The sequence below is a fragment of the Ostrinia furnacalis genome, unplaced genomic scaffold, assembly GCF_004193835.3.
Source record: "Ostrinia furnacalis isolate ACB-3 unplaced genomic scaffold, ASM419383v2 OfSCF0912, whole genome shotgun sequence".
NCBI lineage: Eukaryota > Metazoa > Arthropoda > Insecta > Lepidoptera > Crambidae > Ostrinia > Ostrinia furnacalis.
In genome coordinates, this window is record NW_021131151.1 from 213,200 (window position 1) to 230,718 (window position 17,519).

Here is a 17,519-nt window from a genome sequence, read left to right on the forward strand (position 1 = left end):
TTAATCTCATAAAATTGAAACGAATTATACTTTCTTCAAAGTTTAAATTAGTTTTTACTCCTACATAAAAAGAGATTCAAGATATTGGTACGATTTCCAATTTTAATTACTTTCTACACGCTCTAACAAAAAAGAAACTTAAAAGTACGTTTGCTTGAATATGATATTGTTACTCTTACTTAAATGGCATCATAAACGGTCCCTGCCAAATGGTTATTCGGCTAATGTGTCGGAACGAACTCGTTTCAGACGCGTACTAATATTAAAATGCACTCCTGAGTATGCGGAGGAAGTCGTCTAAAGGCAAACACTGAAGATGCTCTGAATATGCAGGTTGCAACTTGCTGTTTACTTTAACTGCTGCTTTCGGCGGCAACACTACATTTAGGTCTAGAGACTTGTCCCATTTTTAGCTTGGTCCACGGGCACAGTCGCTGTATTGAATTGTTAAATATTTTTTCTTTCAGCAACTGGGCCCATTCTAAGATTCTATCTAGAGTAGATTTTTGTTGATTTGGTGATTTATTAATAAAAACATAAAAGGCCCAGTTACTGGATGAAAAATTATTTAAAAACTCAATCCAGTGACTTGACCCGTGGCCCAAGTTATAAGTGGTCCAAGTCACTGGAAGACTCGCCAGTACAACGTGAAGTAGCGCATACTTTGGATGTAACAATTGTATTATTTTTAAGTAGTGAATGGATATTGCTCTTATTTTCTTCAACTTCATGCTTTTAACCACTTCAGTAAAATAATTATGGTATGTATTTATAACAGAACAATACATGCAAACAGACCATTAAAACAATATTATTTCAGCCTATAACATAAAACAATCTTCAAGTGTTCATTTGAAAACTATTTAGATTAACCTTTTGATAAAGGTCAAATGTAGAGGTAATAATAAAGCTGAAACCAATAAGTGCACGATAATCCGATCATTAGATAAGTAGGTTCAATTCGATATTCGCTACTGTTTAGTAAACACTTTCAAAAACATTGACACACTTGATAACAATAAAAAACGTTAAGTGAAAATAAAAACAATATTCTTACACATCAGACACCAGTAGTATCACGAAAAACAACAACCACGCCTAACGAAAATCACAATGATACTAATCTCCAGTTACTTTTACCTTTTAAAGAAATTAATTAGTTCATTTAGAAACTGTTATGTTGAAACGTTAATTGCAAAATGATTTAATGACATTGCTTTGATATCAAAACAAATTTCCATCGTGGAAAACCTGTCAACTCTAATTAATATTTGAAATGTTTTCGGTGGAAAATAACAATTAACAATACACTTTTATAATCCAAATGTCTGGGAATCTGTCAGTCAATCTAATTATTTTAGGTCATGTAGTGCGTGTTAAATTAAAGCGCAAAGTAAACAATGTAAATGCAAGGACTTCCACATATAAACTTAACTAGTTGATAGATTTACCTAAAGGATCAAATTTAATTAATAAGGCTTTGAAATACCGATAAAAACTATTTATAAGTAAGTAATAATATTAATAAAGGAATGTTTATAAACTTTATATGCGTCGGATGGGCATCGGCCGCGCTACAAGCTTTCATAATAATATTGATGGACATGACCTTGACAATGTTTTAATTCATTGAGATTTACAAGATAGGCTTAAACTTGGAAATAAAATAAATAATAGTAAAAAGTCTACAATAAATAAAGCCTTGTAATGATATTGGAAGTTCTTTGCCTGACCATGCAGTTAAGATAAAACGTGACATAACATTCTAGCTAGACTAAACATTACACATTATTTTGTAACACAAAAAAGTTGATTCAGAGCACCTTGTACGGACGACAGCGACAGCGCATCAAAAGTTCAAAACTAATCACTGCATCTTATACTATTGTAAATATTGTAAATAAAAGTGACAGAGAGTTGTGACATTGTCGATTTTTTGGATCTTATTTATTACTATCGAGCTCATAACAGTGCACGTTTTTAGTTCAAGTCTCGAGCTAACAAATACGCGCTGTTGCGAGCTGACTGATAGTTAATAGGTTTCCAAATATCGACAATGTCACAACTCCGCGGTCTCCCCTACTTACGAGTCATTACAGATACATATTGCCTCGGCGTCTACTACACTATAATAGTATAACATCATTGTTATCGCCAGACCGCGAACGAGTATGACGCAGAGGCGAGTTCACAGCCGCGGCATAACAAGGTTATGCAATCCAAATTATTGCCCGGTTCATTTGCCATTACTAAACTAGTGCTGGAGGAATCAATCAATACAGGTAGAAAACGGACAAGAGAATACAAAACTGCGTCCTTTTTGCATGCAGCTTTAGTAGTAAGGCAATAAACAAGCATAGCTTATCCAAAATTCCAAAGTTAATCAAGTTCATTATGTGAATCCAAATTATTACCCAGTTCATTTGCCATTACTAAACTAGTGCTGGAGGAAGCAATCCATGGGAAAGTCTTGTATATTAGACCGGCTGCTAAATAATAATTGTACCACCTTAATATTTTGTAGAATATTCTTTAAATTGCTTCAACGGCATTATCAGTCCTATTGTTTTTGCGTATGACTGTGTTGCCATTGTAGCTGTTTAAAGAATATGAAGGTGGTACAATTTAGCAGCCGGTCTAATATACAATACAGGACAGGACAATACATAAATGCGTCCTTTTTGCATGAAACTTTAGTAATTATTATTATTAGACATTGTGCAAAAATAGCTTATCAGTTATATCAAGTACATTAAGTGTAATTTACATGCTTATCTATGTACATAATATCTACGATATATTTTTACATGCTACGCCAGACGTTACGATCAATGAAAAAGCTAATTCCCGTGGCAAAAAAAAACTATACAACACAGGTTTGCGATAAATAAAATGGGGTGAACTTCAATTTATGTTTCAAACAAAATCAAAGCGAAAAAATACTAAATCAAATACCAATTTTAAACAGAATGCTTAACCCAGATTGAGTGTTTGTTACCGTAATACTCGTATTATTAGTATAGTAAATAAGTCCTCATTGGTATATTTAGGATTTATAATTATTTAGAATCACAACACGAATACAAACAAAAATATTACGTGCTCGTAATTCGTAAGTTGCCAAATATTGAAAGAATACAACATAACAAGATTACTTCATTCTTCGGTTTATTAATCTTGGGTTGGGGCGAATACTAAGTCTTCTAGTGACTTTGCCCACTTTTAGCCTGGTCCTTGGGCCAAGTCGCTGGTTTGAATTTTTAAATAGTTTTTCTTCCAGTGACTGGGTCTACCTACAATGTTTTAATGAATTTAACACCAAATCAACAAAGATCTACTCTAGAATCTTAGAGGTGGGCCCAGTCACTGGAAGAAAAACTATTTAAAAATTCAAACAGGCGACTTGGCTAGTATACCAAGCTAAAAGTGGGCCAAGTCACTGGAAGACTTCTAAACCCCGAGCGAGTGCAGGGTAGCGTCGCGTATCTGTATTGAAAAGAATTATAACGCCTAGAAACAGAACAAGAAAAATGAGACACTTCAAACTAGACTCCACTGGCTTAGTTTTTCCCATACATTCTGAAGTCGACAAAGTCAAACGCGAGTGTAAACGTGTGTAAGACGAAGCTTGTTTGTCTTTAAAGAAAATGAAGACTTTCCATCTAGAATTATTAATCTAAGATGAAAAATATTACGTTAACTTGACGCACGCGCCCGCCCCATTTAGCGCTGCTCTCACTGTTATCAATTTATCAGCCACGAGCGTGTTCAAGCATAAGTACACCCCTTTTACTACACCACATTACCATAAAGTCCTTAGGTTGACAAAAATTGTGTTGACTTTGCAATTTGATGTTATAAGTAGGTGACAGTCAGTTAAACTGCGACTTAAAACTTTGGACTGTTTTTGTAATAGGCCTCTTTTCTAAGGAGACATCCCGTTTTTCAGGAACTTGTCCGGCCTGTCAGGCTTTTAGGGTAAAATGTCCGGCCAAGTTAAAGACAGAGTCCGGCTTTTGTGTTTTTGGAACTGGCAACCCTAGTCGGAAAGGGTCCTTAGTTTTGACCAAATCATCAAATTGATCTATTCGGATTTCAATTTGAAATGCCTTACGAACTCTCTTGACAAGTACGAATGCTGATTGTAGAACACGTACGTATTTCCCGTACATATCGCACGTTTATTTTAAGTACACGCGAGCGTGTAAGCGATTTGCATCGCATTTCCATTGAAGCCAGACGGCTACGTTGGTGTAACCCGAATTCAAAGGCCGCCGTACTCGAGCCGAGTGCCGTTTGATTAAATCCATTTATGTACGAACGTCGCTCGTTTTGCTCTTTGTCTTGTGTGTTCTAGCTTCGAAAGCTTTAGATGTGTGGGAATGTAAAAAATCTAGCATATAAACGCTTGACTCCTAGATGACACCCATTTTATGTTAATCATGTAGAAAATGCATACTATGTTGATTTCATTTAACATTTCTGTTAAATTGAAGTTGTGTTGTGAAGGTGAACACACACACACAATATTGAAATGGTAGTAATATTCTATTGTCTATTCCTAAGAAAGAATAGTTAGTTTCCAGCTCATTGCGTTTCATGCGAAGCAGGGAAATCACGATTTTTATTACATGATTTTTTTAATAAAATTCATTGATTTAAATCAATGACTGAAAATGGAATTAATGAAAGGCTGGGTGTTCGGGATTCTTATAGATGAAGGAGACGCTGTTTCGTGTTTCAAACGGTTTACTACCAAGAATATCTTGTTACAAGGAAATACATTAAAATTGCGTAGTTGCTCTGATGTGAACGATGTAAAAACAAAAGAGATGTGACAGGCGCGCGCGGGGGCCCCGCGGGCGCGGGCGGCGGGGCACGCGGCGTAGTGATGTTCTTGTGAACACTGGGAGTTAATATTAATCAACTGTAATGTTCGAAAACAATGTTAATATTAGGTGTTAATGTATGAAATTGTCGTTTTGTATAGAGAATCTGAAACATTTGCAATTTTTCAGATAACCACATAATTAATTTTTTTTGGCGGTGTTGACTGCTCCATACATCAATTCTACTTAAATAAAAATGTATTCCGTAAGAAAAACTAAAGAAATGATCGCAGAACCTAATAAAAATCAAATTAATCAAAAAAATCGTGATTTAAAAAAAAAAAAATCTGATTTTTTTGATTAAAATAAAAAAATCGTGATTTTTATCCACCCTGATGCGAAGGCATCTTATTCAAGATGAGATGCAGTATCTCAAAATGTACATGTAAGAAGTTAAGTAGGTTGGTAGTACGATATATTTCAAATTGAGCTATGTTTTCTGAGCTACAAATTTACTTTTCAAACTCCTTATTTTCCTTTTTATTTCAAAGCGCATAAAATACTATCTTATCTGTTTAATCTCATCGAACGTTAATAAAACTCAAATTTTACTTCCATAGCAACCACATGCACTAATGAGCGTAAGCTTAATTGCTACTAATTCAAACATTTACCTATTGGAATTAGTTGACTTACCTTGTAGAGTATACAGCCACTCTGTATGCAATTAACTTAGCCCAGACTATGTGTATTTGTTTACTATGAATCATTTTATGAAAATCAAAGCTAAAAGGTTTATTATTATAGCTGTGATTTCAGTTCCAGGTGCTCGAATGTGTCCATGTATTATTTTAACAGCGAAAAATTGACCCCATTATTCAATTTTTTTTCATATTTTATACAAAATGATATTTAGAACAAAATATTGTTTAGCAAGCTAAGTATTGGAGAGTCAACCCTGGACTATATTCCATGATAAGGCAAGTTATTATTTAATTAACGCTTTTAGTGTTTAAAGTTACTAAGCTCCAACTCTACACAGCTTAAAATTATTCTGAATATTTGAGCTTTAGAAGAACATTCAGTGTAGAGGTCCACTCAGCTAAACGATTTCAGTTTATCAGATAAATATAGGGTGTGTTAGGGCTCTTTCAAATTAGACGATTTGAGTAGCAGTCGTGCGTTCAGCGTTTGCAGATCGCTGTGACTGCTGGTACATAATTGTCATTTTAATTACAACGCAGTTTCCGTGTGCAATACTGCATCCGGACGACTAGCGTTCGGCTAAAAAACGACTTTGAAAGAGCCGTAAGAGTTGAATAGAGTCACAAATCGTTTTGCAGAGTCGGACCCAGTTAAAGAAGTATAATCAAGAGTCTACTCACAATTGTAATGTCATTAGTAGTGTCGGTCGCCTACTGCTCTGGTGGTTGGCGAGGCGCATAGCTTTACCTAGAGCAAAAACAACGTGTTTAGTGAGTTTTTTACTGGTCAGTATTATGGTGAAGTAGCTTGGGTTTTTTTGCACACATTAGTACATGTTATTATCGATACGGGGCGGCGATATGTTTACTATAGAGATTAAACTATAGATAATCATGCAATCTGCTAACTGATTATAACCACACCTTTGGTTCAGCATTATATGGTATCTTAGAATGCAACATTATCAACATTTGGGTTTTCAATCAATGTTAAAATAATAAATGCAAACAGAATAAAGATTTCAACAAACGATTACTTATTTGTTTCAGAGTTTTACAGATTCATAATTTATCCAAATATTCAACTTCTCAAAGTAATTAATTATATTTTAATGCAGATAATAACCCTCATTCTGGAGCAGTTGTTTAAAAATAAACGAAAGACGAAATCTTCCAAATAATATAGGCGGCACATGTCGCCGGACCTGCGGCTTTCGTAAACAAAGGATTAGGATTTATAAATAATATGGGGTAGGCATTATTAACCCTTATAAGGAAATTTGACCTTAACCTACTTCTAGTAGAAAACAATTCCGAGGCAAGCCGCCTCGTTATTTTAGCTCTATAGTATAAGTATGAGTATTATAAAAAAAGAAACAAATTAGTTGTTGGCAACAACTTGTTGTCAAGAAGACCCACAGATCCAATATAAGAAATATGTGCTGCTATGATGTTATTTTTTACATATTTTCCGTTTTTAAGGCTCGTAGATTTAGTAGTGAAGTTGTCTAAATATAGGCCCAATGCTTGTTCTGGATCAAGTTTTCGAGTTCCGGTAATACATACCTAATATAAAGGAAATACGGCAGATTTTCCCAATTAATCAGTTAAATACATTAACCTCCGGCTTCTGAATTTAGATTTTAAGCTTGAGCGTGCTAATTTACTACTTAAGTGAGAAAACTTACTTAAGCCTTAAAATTTTCACAACTAGGTACCTACTTAATTCAATTCAGAAACCGGGGGGGTTAGAGACAGTTGTATTGGCTAAAATGGCATTATGATTAGATTTTGACATGCGTTTTTCAAAATGTAAATGGCTCGGAGAAGAGTCGGAGACTATCGTGTGGGTTGTAACAACTGAGGTCATAACCCTAGTGTCAGACTTTACGAGACGCCATAAACGACTGACATGAGTGTCAATCTGAGTAACAATTAAATTTCACTGTGAGTCATTTCCTGGTCGTGTAATTTGTCTTTTTTGTGATGTCCAGGATTACATGATTTAACGTACTTGGGACCAAATAAATGAGAGTGGGACCACTTGCGTCTGCATGACCATATATGAATGGGATTACTGGCGTGTTCTTTGCGCCTCCTAAATATTCTACTGATTAAATTCGTTACGGGTTCCAAAACAGATACTATCCCCCGAAAATACTCAACTTTTCCTGGTTGGGTTTAATTAGTGGCCAAGCTGTAGATCCTGGCTATACAGGAGTTGCAGTGGTGGGAAAGTGTGGCGGAATAGGTCCCGTAAACCCCATCTTACGTTGCTCTTGGAGTCTTCCGTCGACTGGAACCGCGGGTCCAGGAGGATATTACTCCGTAAAACGATATTTAAAGCTTTGAATGTTGCCATCCCTCTCACGAAAAGCGAGATTCCAGCATGAAAGACGGTGACAGCTAGACCCGAAACTACGTAAACATCGTTTCGGAGTAGCCCTGCCCTGCAGTTCGTAGCTGGGTCAGTCGACGGAAGACTTTGTCGACTAACCATCCAAAAGGCATCTTATTATCTGAAATTGTATCAAAAAATGAATCATCAACTCACCAACGCTGCTGTTGTGACGTAGTCAAGCGATCACCGCTCCATCGGCGCACACGCATTGACTTGAACGCCGCGTGACCGCCACAGCGGACGCGCGCGCACAACTCACTTCACTGCACTGACACAAACACTTGGCACTCACTCACTGACGGGCACACACAAACACCACCTGGAACAACGAGAAAACTTTCGTTAGTCTCATAAGACTTGAAAAAAATAATTAAATGAGTCCGAAAATAAAACCAAACAAAATAATAAAACAAATGAATATTATTCTGTTATCTATTTTGTGAGCCACTAGCCTACAAAAACGAACGAGATTTCTAAAAAAGGCGACCGTGATTAGGTCACCGAATTCGATGTTTGGGAGTTATCTTGTAACGGACTTACGTCATAGCAACAATAATAAATCGGATGTGGGCTATAAAATTGTGCACCTGCACCTATTTTGAATGTTACGCATATAATATTTACATTAATTTAACGACCGGAATAGAATATTTTAGTTCTATTACTTACAGAAAGATTTACATTAGACATTCTAAGATACCTATTACCGACTAAGCCGACCTTCACTGGCGGTCTAATAAAACATGGTCGTAAATTTTAAGTACCGATACGCGCGAAATAATAGCTAGTTTAAAATCCAATATAAACATTGTACGCCTCCGAGATTACCCGACCGTTACATACTTGCATTAAAGCTAGGATGCGGCGTGCGGCGCAACTACTAAGTATGTTATCTTCGGTCGCAACTCGTACCGGCTGAGATCGGCGTAATGCTTTACGGTCCATAAAGCGCAGAGCCGTTGGCAACATTGTGCCTTTACGTTACCTGCATTGTTTCCATAATACGCAAAGTCGCGCGTTCAAGTGGCGACAACGACGTAAACATGAGGGTTCACAGTGGATTTTGTCCGGAATTACGACTTTTGAATGTGCTTTGCCCACAAAACCAGTTCTCGCGAACTCAGTTTACAACTTTCCTCGTGATTCGCGGAGACATTTGCATTTGTTTTATTTACTGCTTTATCAATATCTAAAATAGAGATGTAAAAAATGTTGACATAGCCGCAACAATAAACGGGATTACAGCAACGTCAGCGTATTCACCGAGGTTTCTTCCAAATAAAATCCGCGTGGCACCAAAAGGAAAAATCCCTTTCCCAGCTCCAATTCCCGTTCCCCCATCCGAGACAATGGTCGCCGAGCGTGCACTAGACCCAATAACGACGTATTCAATCTAGACCGGCTCACATAGCGCGGTGAAACGCTGTATAATCTAGATTGAAACAATGGCGCGACCGAGTCGTGTGTAAAAGTTTTTGGGTAAGATACAGACGTAGATAGAGCTGGGGCTAACTTAGGACAGGGGTGTCCAACTCCAGAGTGGTTTTTTGTATATCCGTTGCTAAGTTGGAAGATCAAGAGGGGCAAAGATTTCAGAGTTCAATGGTAAGTCGCGAACTGGTCTAGCAACAGCGGTAACAACTAATAATAATGCTACGTATCACCCTAAAGACCACCCACAGAGAAAACTGAAATTTCCAGTTTACCAAACAGAGAGCACACGAGTACACTTATGGAATATGGACCTTAACTGAAGGGTAAGCGTCACATCGACAGGTGACACTTATTATTATCACACACGAGTTCCCAACACCTGAAACTGGTTCGGCAGACATAAGAATGGGCAGTGACCAAACAACACAGATCGTGTTCATTTCGCACAGCCCTCGTAATTCGAGCAAAAAGCAAGGGGCGCCCGCAAGCTGGGGTAAACTTTTAATTGAAAGGGCCATTGATCGCAGGAAGCGGGCCGGCTGCACGGCCGCCAGAAACAATGTGCTCGTTCCTTTTAACACTGCAGTAAATAACTCCAAAGGGTCTGCCGCTCGATGAAAATAAACCAAATAATTTGTTACAAACTGTACATTTCCTGCTGCTGATTTTCATTTTCTGAGTCACGACGAATTGAATTCTTTATCAGATTAAGACAGCCGAAAACTGTACTTTTAAATTGATACTAAGAGTTCCAATTGTTACTTTAACGAGTATGTAATTGCGGAAAATAAAGATACGCACAATCATGAACACGACACATTGCATTACCCGGGCGAGTCCCGTTACCTGGCACGAGACGCCAACGACTTTAGTGCTGGTATGTACTCGATAGACAAGAAAAAAGTATCGATACGTCAACGGCTATTGTTTTTGTGTCGTCAGCGTGAGAGATGTTCTTTGGAAAGATTGATGAAGGCAGTGTTGACGTTGGTTTGAATGTGGCAATTCATTTATCATTGCAAGGGTATTCAAGTAGTATGTTACTTGCATATGAGTCGTAAACATAGGATCTATTTATAACTCTATCAACATGTGAAGTGTATCTATGAATACTGATTTCTTTATTCATCCCACACATAACCACTAAAAGCATTGCAAAAACTTCACCCAAGGCCGCTGATTCTAGTCTATTACGAATACATCGATAATGTCGTAATTTCGACATCACTGGCAATCTGTCAAATCGCAAGTTGAAAGTAACTGTAAAGCATTCAGCGCAATTAAAAGATCCATTCGATAGCAATGCCCGCGGTACATTATGCACTCACCAGTTTGCGCGATCTAAAGATTAGATTGGGCAGTAACTAAGTGCACTTAAGCTATTTAATTTTGTTTGAATCTGATTAAATGAGTTCTTAAGGAAAAAGGCGAGACGTTATTCTATACAGGAAAATTGCGGATGTAAGCCTATTGATTATGATAATAGTAGATTACTATGACTCACAGTAGTCAAACAGTTAAAGCGAGCCATATGAATCACAGTTAAAGTGTTCTTCAGAAATAGATATACAAACAAAGTACCTAATAATAATATTTATAATGTAGTATGAAGCTAATGGAATAATTTGCGTCTTTTAAAGTGTGTCATTAAACATTTAACCAAATCGTTTGGTCATTTTCCTCAATAAAAAATTCTATTCGGTCGAAAACCCAACCGTCGTATACTGGTTCAAGCGGTTAAGAAAAGAACTCTGTTGTCATACGATTTACTTTGACAACGTATAAGAACGAAAGAAAAGAACGTGACATCGACTCTGACAACGCATAAGAAAGAGAAAACATGACAAAATCCTTTCAACAAATTTGTCGAATAGTTCTAAACCTCACCCGATCGGTATCAGTGGGTTAAACATAATCTCGGCAGGTATCGAGCGTCGTTATTAATAGTTACGGCGTTATATCGTTCATTAGCATAAGCCGCGCCGTAAAACCGTTCTAACAAATCCAATCAGCAGAACTAATCCCTTACTGGGTGCACCTTTCACCGGCAGAATGGGCCGTGTAGACCACAAAGCACTGGTCAGATCGGATGTCTGTCGATTGGTATAGACTTGGACATAGGTTCTAAACATTCGAGCAGTCTGGTTATAGGTTTATAACTCAGTCTGTGCCTGAGGCATGGGAGCGGCACGGAGTGTTTTTGCGTTGCGAGTGTGCAAACGTCAGCGAGACTTCAGATATCCTTCAGATTTATATGCTCTGTCACGTCATAATAATGTCAAAGTCAACCTTCTCCCAGAGACGACTCAGGAGTCAACAGCTCCCATACCTCTTACCTCACCTCAGGCACTAACTGAGTGAATTGTTAGACAATACATAGTCACTAAAATGTTTTTACCCAATCAGCAGAACTAATTCCTTATACGGCGAGCCCCTTTCACCGGCAGAATAGGCCGTGTAGACCACAAAGCACTGGTCAGATCGGATGTCTGACGATTGGTATAGACTTGGACATAGGTTCTAAACATTCGAGCATTCTGGTTATAGGTTTATAACTCAGTCAGTGCCTGAGGCATGGGAGGAGCGGCACGGAGTGTTTTGCGTTGCGAGTGTGCAAACGTCAGCGAGCCTTCAGATATCCTTCAGATTTATATGCTCTGTCACGTCATAATAATGTCAATGTCAACCGTCTCCCAGAGACGACTCAGGAGTCAACAGCTCCCATACCTCTTACCTCACCTCAGGCACTAACTGAGTGAATTGTTAGACAATACATAGTCACTAAAATGTTTTTATCCAATCAGCAGAACTAATTCCTTATACGGCGAGCCCCTTTCACCGGCAGAATAGGCCGTGTAGACCACAAAGCACTGGTCAGATCGGATGTCTGTCTGCGATTGGTATGGACATAGGTTCTGAACATTTTAGCAAAATGATTTATTAGTCACATTACACTTGGATAAATGGATTTTCAAGAAATTATGTAGGTAATCCGGTTTTTCGGTTATCCTGTTTGCATGCCCTAGTAGGTATACTGCCAAATTAGGTGGCGCTATGATAATGCAAGTACTGTCTGTCTTCTAGTTTAAAAACGGTGTTAAAAATTCCTAGCTAAGCTAAGAGCTAAGAATCAGAGAACTGTCACTTTTTGACTTATTTATGTAGGTAAGTCTAGATCCGGACTTTCTTCAGCCCTCCTAAATCTTCATATTTATGTTATAATAATCACAAGTGACTTGGAAACTAAAATTTAGCTTGACTAACAATTTCATCGATTACTCTTGTACCTCAATTTCCTGCCTATTGAGAACCGTTGGGCTCACTCCATTCCAAGTTAACATACGATGCATAATGCCTCTTGTGATCAATGCGGCCTCGAAGCCAGGAGGCTAGAGCCCTTTGATTGTATCGGGCTTGTGCCCTGTGAAGCGAAGAAATTGGTGCTCAGCGAGCAAGATAGTAACAAACAAGCGCCGTAACATCAAAAACACATCTACCTCTATTTATTGACTTTCTTTGAACACAGTTTTATTCCCACGATGACACTATTTATAAATGACTACTTGTCATTTTGACATATTTCCCATTACTGTCAATGTGCCAAACTTATTCTTCGGTTCAGTCAGCAGTCGGTAATCAGCCCTTAGGTATATTACTCATTCGTGGAATAACTAATTTTGTCCTTCAAACATCGCTCTACAATCTCGGATGGCTGAGCCATAAATGTCCCCATACAATTAAGTTGTCTGTACCATCGACATCGTATAACAAATGGCTTATGCATAATGCCACGTTGGGCGCCACTAAACGGGCTCATCAAACCGCTATCAGGCCCGAAGACAGCCGCATTACGCAAACACGGTAATTTACGGGCTCCCGATAATCTTTGACTGACAGCAATCCCCTGGAGACTATTGATTGCTTTAGTAATCCCCAATCTACATAGCGGCCGTTCTGAAATAATCGTTACGCAATACGTATTAAAGTTCCGAATCGACGTTTGAATATTCATTGGACGTATAGCCGAGTTTGATAGGTCTGGGTTTGTGTCTAAGACGGTACAGAACTTTGCCAAGATGTTACCGAAGTCAGCGAATTCGCGTGTAACGATGTAGTTTGAATAATGTTTCGGGTGCAAGCAAAACTATATCTACATCACTACTACAGACATAACTAAGTTTTGCGTACATGCTAAACTTGTGTTACATGTTAAAGAAGTTAGATCAAGCGAGTGGCGTATTTCAACATAATTATGTCCATAACTCCCTATATTTATTTTAATAACCTAGCCTTGAGGATAAAGGTTGGCTTAGTAGTTGATTAATCATAGCGTTTATCTGAAAAAGTATAAACAACGCAACTCTAGATCATTCCCCACAAATTATTGTTGTTTACCCGCCGATGTCCGACAACAGTGGGGTGAAGTGTAAGTTGGTCAGCGCGCCAAAAGTGCCGCGATAACGTTATTCCCTTACAATTGTCGAAGTTTGCGCAGTTAGGTACTTACACAGGCGAGTCGACGCCTCGCTGCGGCTCTATGAACGCTGGATGGAACTATTCCGATTGTTAGACTTGGACGGGCAATGTTTACCAACTTTGTAAGCCACGATTGGGTTACACACGTATCTATCGGCTGGAAAATATCCAGAATTGGCAGCGCAAATGATACCCTTGTATTACAAATACATCACATGGAGTAAACTGATCCAAGATAAAGATTCTTATTTGGACTCAGGAGTATAATTTTAAGATTCAAAGTCGAACAAAAGACATCCAATTCCAACTCATTTAAGGCCATAAGACCACCAGTCCCATTAAAGGCATTTATGAGTGCAGATCCAAAATTAAAATCTACTACGCTGGATGGAACTATTCCGATTGTTAGACTTGGACGGGCAATGTTTACCAACTTTGTAAGCCATGATTAGGTTACACACGTATCTATCGGCTGGAAAATATCCAGAATTGGCAGCGCAAATGATACCCTTGTATTACAAATACATCACATGGAGTAAACTGATCCAAGATAAAGATTCTTATTTGGACTCAGGAGTATAATTTTAAGATTCAAAGTCGAACAAAAGACATCCAACTCATTCAAGGCCATAAGACCACCAGTCCCATTAAAGGCATTTATTTATGACTGCAAATCCAAAATTAAATTCTCATCATAATGACTAATGAACTTATCCACCTACAATAATCCAAGTCATCCACAAACTTGAAAACTTGCGCTGCGCATCCAGTAAGACTATTTCCGAATGCACATACAGCGGGTCTACTCCGAAACGCTGTTTACGTATTTCAACTCTATCTGTCACTGTCGCTCATGCTGATATCTCGCTTTGCGAAAAGGATAGCAACATTCGAAACTTCGGCCAACGTTTTTCGGAATAACCCCGCAGTTTCGTAAACTTGCAGAACTGCGCAGACCGTGGCGATGGGGGTGGGGGGTCGCCCCCCGGGTTGAACAAACCCGCCCGAGTAAACTTTCTCTTGGAGGGCAACGGGTAACTTGTGATGTGTCATAATATCCCATACAACGTATGTTATGTTCCGGTGCCCCTCGTTTGTGCTCAATGTACTATGTGGAAACTCCTTTTATGTATATCACTAGCTTTCCGCCCGCGGCTTCGCCCGCGTGGAGTTTTGTCTGTCACAGAAAAACTTTATCGCGCGCGTCCCTGTTTCAAAAACCGGGATAAAAACTATCCTATGTTCTTTCCCGGGACTCAAACTATCTCTATGCCAAATTTCATCAAAATCGGTTGCGAGGTTTAAGCGGGAAAGCGTAACAGACAGACAGACAGACAGAGTTACTTTCGCATTTATAATATTAGTTGGGATTTTGTAAGGGCAAACACGAGTAACGCGACAGGCTAACGGGCTTGTGTCTACTGACATTTTTTTCGTATTCTTTCAATGATAAGGTTTGAAAAGTTATTCTAGATTCGTTGTTCAAGCATGATTGAAAAATAATCTTATTTAGACAGAAGTGGGACATCAAAACCCGTCGATGAAACGTTTTTTATACAATAGTTACAAAAAATCAACAGGCAGACTAGTCGTGCAGACAATACAAGGGTGCGTTTCATATTGATAGGCATGGTAGAGTCAATTGAAATTTATATTGAACACAAGACAATAAATGTACGAGCGCATACATCAGGCCGGCCTGCCCATATTTCGCCGGTGGCCGCAGTAATTCCTTGTTCGCTCCCCAACTGGAGTCAGAGTCATGCTGATTAATGCATGTCACGTCCACAAATGCAGGCGAATGTAACGTACAGTCAGCGTCCAATAGTTCTTGACACTCAAAGTCGCCAATAAGTTCGCAACACGTTTTTGTTACATTGGAATAAGGTTGTGTTATTAAATTTTTGACCTCTTTGGGTGTCACGAACAATTTGTAATGACTGTACAGACTTTATGTACTTGTGATAGGTGCTACTTTGCAATAAAATAGTTTGATATGCTGTTACTACTCGTATACGAATTTATGTAACGTGACCACACCACATTTCGAGCGGTGCGGTGCCGCAATTTCGATAAAGATGTCCCGTAGTGAAATAACTCAATAAATTCCAATACGCCATTCGCACGATTTTAGATCGTTTATCTTTGCGAAGGTGCCTCCGAAAACTCGTGCCAATAATAAAATTGCTTTAGCACTGATTTTCAGGTATAGAGTGCTTTGACATTTTATGAGAGAGAAGAAACAGGTTCATCGTGCACTCCTAACCTTTTGACACTGTTTTAGTCGTAAAGGTCTAGTTTTATGAATATATTCAAATTTAAATTGTTTTATTGTGAAATCACAGGTAAATATAGTAGAGCATTCTCAAGTAATTCAATATGAATTAGAACCAATAACCAAAATCCTATGAGAAGTAATAAATAAGTTAGTCCTCCTTGAAACAATATGGTCACGTCATCAAGCCATACACGACACCCACTCCCGTGAGCAAACTTGTACATAATTCGTACAAATTAGACAACAATCCTCGTTTAAAGACATTAAGAGGAGAGAGCCTCGCAAAGTTATAATGAAATTCACGAGCAATAAAACTTCCCTTTTGACTAACCCCTAGATATACATTTGAGCGCAGGGCTGCCGATTCGATTGTTTGTATTGAATAAGCTCCGAAATTGCTGGACCGGTTTGAAAAATTATTTCAGCGTTAGAGACCTACATTATCATTGACATAGATTAAAGAATTTGCGGTACGAAGTTCGCCGGGTCAGCTAGTTGTAAAAATAAAGTAGAAACAAAATCAATAACTCACTGATATAAAAAAGTCAAAGAACCTCTACTACTTATTACTTTCGCAAACTTTCGTCCAATTCAATTCAAACTAAACCCTATATTGCTAATACTGTGACCTGTCGCTTTATTCCCTCCGTTGAATCTAACTGATCCACCCAACAATAATGATTTCATAACCAAACCAACTCATCGGCAACCCTACATAGTTGGCGTCAAGTTATGAAACGGGAGCGGAGCGTCGGCCAGACGAGTGCCAAACTTAGACAAAGAGAGACTAACTTCCATTAAATCTTTTGCAACTAAGTTTCGCGTCCCCGCTGACTCCTGTCTGTACTTACTCTACCTATATACACCACAAATTCTCAAACTTGCAGAGTTACGGTAAAATAAATTTCATAGACGACGTGTTGGAAAATTACCATTTTGAACCGCTATAAATACTTTGTTGGCAGGAACTTTACCTGACGCTTAAAGTTTGAATTTCTCTACTGATAACTTCTATTTTGATATCAGAACAATTCACGCCTGTAGCACACCTCCGCCACGAAACCATGACAGCGAAAAGATTTCAATTTCAATATACACCTCTGTGTTTCCTTGGCCACGTTGCTAATGTGGGGATGTGATTGCAGAGATGTATACTGAAATCGTTTCGCTGTCGTGGTTTCGAGGTGTGCTACAGGCGTTTAACACGGGCACCTTGTCGAATCGCTCTATTAGCCATTCTTAGAAAATATAAAAGGACAATTTCTCGATCGTTTCTAATTATAGTAATGACGTCAATTTGGATAATGGGTCCATGAATATGATTACGTCATTTCCAAACATAAAAATAAACATAGCTGGAATCCAACTGTGTACTGAAACCTATTTATAAATACTAA

General features: G+C 38.3%; 1 protein-coding gene across 1 annotated transcript in view; it reads right to left on the minus strand.

Annotated features, from left to right (window-relative positions):
• CtBP (C-terminal binding protein) overlaps positions 1–17,519 on the minus strand; it is a 114,759-nt gene that overhangs the window by 24,645 nt on the left and 72,595 nt on the right. The window contains exons 3-4 of the mRNA XM_028301310.1: positions 8,088–8,253; positions 6,215–6,281 (exon numbers count right to left, since the gene is read on the minus strand). The gene's annotated coding sequence lies outside the window, so the exon portion shown is untranslated. The remainder of the gene's footprint in view (positions 1–6,214; positions 6,282–8,087; positions 8,254–17,519) is intronic.